At 38.8% G+C, this 2,802-nt stretch overlaps 1 long non-coding RNA gene across 2 annotated transcripts; it reads right to left on the bottom strand.

The window, feature by feature from the left end:
* Positions 1–649: 649 nt before the first annotated feature.
* Positions 650–2,774, bottom strand: LOC111730896. 2 transcript variants are annotated; one of them, XR_002776858.1, is made up of 3 exons: positions 2,334–2,774; positions 2,003–2,057; positions 650–812 (listed from the first exon to the last, which is right to left on the bottom strand). It is a non-coding gene; the product is annotated as an uncharacterized LOC111730896 (long non-coding RNA). The 2 variants fall into 2 exon arrangements; XR_002776857.1 differs by lacking the exon at positions 650–812 and adding an exon at positions 1,051–1,461.
* Positions 2,775–2,802: the final 28 nt, after the last annotated feature.

The raw sequence follows: 2,802 nt of genomic DNA, 5'->3' as shown, positions 1-2,802 counted from the left end.
AGGGAGAAAGGAGGATAAGGCAACATTTGAGATAAGAGACAATGGAGACCCACATCAAGGCACTGGCAATGGGAATAGAGAAACAAAGAAAGAATAGAAGGAGGCGATCTTTATGAGAAATTCAATGTGGTGATACAGGAGGCATCAAGGGGGACCCCAATTTCCAGTGAGTACAACTGGGTGAAAGATGATATTGAAGGGTGCAGTTATTAACCAGAATAGGAAATACAAGAGAAAGAAAGGTTCTCTGGGGAAGAAAGCTAAGTTTTCAAATGTTGAGTTTGAGGAGGCTATTTGACCTCCAGAGAGAAATTCTGACCAGCTCTTGGAAATATGGGCATGGAATTCTGGAGAAAAGTATGCCTGGAGATATAGAATTATTAACAACACACAAGGTAACTGAAGCCATTTCATCAGCTTCCCCATCACCACCAATGGCACCACTACCTTCCTGGTCCCTCTGCAGTGCTTCACTTTACCAACTACCTCAGATCCTTACTCTGGACCCTGTTATTAAGGCTCATAACAACTGCTTCCCCCTCACTCCCAACTTTCCAACTTTTCCAACTTTGTGTTACTCTACTCTACTTCTCTGCATTACTTAGGGTACAGGCAAAGTTGTTGCAAAGGAACCCCAAAGTACAATAGCTTACATAGGATAGGAGTTTATTTCGTTCTTATAATAGCCCATGGCTTGCAGGGCACCTCTGTTCCAAGAGGACACATAGGAACCTTGGCTGGTGAGCAGCTCTGCTATCCTCAGCATCTCTGTTGGAATCCAAGCAATTTTTCCAATCATTTCCATTTTCCAACTGGTGGGAGAAAAAATTCAGGGCAAGCAGCTTCATTTTTATGAAAATAAATACACATCATTTCTGCTCGCATCCCATTGGACCAAGTTTGGTTATATGACCACACCTACCTATATGAGAGATTTACCCAGTATCTGGATGGAGTCCCATTCAGTCTGTTTTGTTATTTATTTTTCCTCATTTTTGCTCATAGTTTTCTGTTTCTTAGCGAGGCTTAGTTATCTTTGCGTGCTAGAAACTATATATGAAATATAATTTGTAGAAATAATTTGATGTTTAGGTTGATGTTTTCTTCCTCTAAAAAAGATGTTCTTTTGCTTTTTCCAGGGTTACTTTAGTCCAAGTTCAAGATGTGAAACTTTCTAAAGGAGAAACTTCCAGTTCGCCCTTACTCCTAACAGGTGTGTGCATAGGGGATGCGGAATGGTTTACTAGGTCTCTACCCTTGGCAGGTCCTGATCTGACTCTTGTTCCCCTAATCCAATGAGGTCCCGAAAAAGACAGTTTACACTCTCAATTGTCTCTTCAAGATCAGCTAATGACTCCAAAGCAGAAATGGTCCAGAGTGTCAGGCCCATCCTTTATGGGTTTTCATTCTTTGCTGGATCTCATCCCAGTAATTCATCAGTATTTTGTTAGATTTTTGATGCTTTAAAAAAGATGTTTAATACGTTACGTTTAGCAGAAAGTTGATCTGAATTAGCTAGTGTGCTGTTACTAAAATTGAAAGTGTTACTTCTTTATAATTCTTAGAACAGCATTTCTTAAGATGGAGTCCATAAAACATGTGCAGCAAAATCACATGCTTGTTAAAAATTGAGATTCTATCTCTGGGCTGCCATCTCAGATTTCATTAAGAACCGATGGCAAAAACCCCAGAAATATGCGCTTTTGATAGGTTATCAACTTATAATTATGAAGACTTAAGTTTGAGAAATTTTGCCCTAAAGCCTATCCCAGCCTTCTTAGTAATAGGTACTCACAGAATTTGATTTAATTCTTGTTTAAAGGTCAGTTAAGGCAGAAGAAAGCTGAACATATGTCCCAGTAGGAATTTGGTTAATGCTTAAATTCCCTATCACCTCTCCATTTGAAAAAGAAAATCCTCCTTAAAACAAGAAGATTCTAATGAAAATCTCTCAAGAACCAAACCCCTATCTAGAGCCAAAGTCTAATCCTGTCCCATTCACCTGTCTCAGCAGCATTCATTCTGATCATCCATGGACGGCAGGTACTTCAGTGAGCCTGTAAGTCATCGATGAAAGGTTTGATAAAGACGTTAAGTCACCTAGAGGTATCTTGACCCCAAACTCACTGATGAATCCAATTATGAATTAATCTCAAAAAAAAAAAATCTGTGAAGCTGTGTCTTTTATGAAACGTTGGCAATTATAAAGAGTGAATTCCCCTCCCCCCAACATTATTCGGCAAAATAAAGATGTTAACACCATGATAGTCTTCGACATCACTTTGAAATTTATTGGTCTAAGAAATCTGTAGATCTCAGAATCACTGACTTACAGCTCCTCAAGCCACTCCAGATTCCAGCATTCGAGAAAGCTCTCAGCCTGCCGCTAAAGTCTCTGCAAATGGCAGGCAAATCTGCATTCCACACTGTCAGGAACATGATTAATTATCTATTTGGATTAGCCAACAGAATTTATGTTCCCATGTTTCTGTGACACGGTCACTTAAATTTCTTAGGTTTGGTCATGCTTTTGAGTTATAATACTTTCCCAAATGTTTGTCTTCGCTTTCTTGTAGGAAAAATAAAAATATAGCCAAGCAGTCTGTGAGAAACACCTTTAGATTTCTCATTTCTGCACCAACATGCAACGTCTTAGATTTCTTCAACTTTTAAAGGAAAAGTTTTGTGTGAGTTCTTGTTTTCCATAACCTGAATATGGAAATGTGCTCATGTTACACACCATAGACTTCAACAGAAAGGTTCAGAAAATTTGAGCTTTTTAATCAGATGATCTTGCTCTCT

This window comes from Pteropus vampyrus, unplaced genomic scaffold, assembly GCF_000151845.1.
Source record: "Pteropus vampyrus isolate Shadow unplaced genomic scaffold, Pvam_2.0 Scaffold339, whole genome shotgun sequence".
NCBI classification, from domain to species: Eukaryota; Metazoa; Chordata; class Mammalia; order Chiroptera; family Pteropodidae; genus Pteropus; species Pteropus vampyrus.
This window is presented reverse-complemented; position numbering and strand designations above follow the sequence as displayed.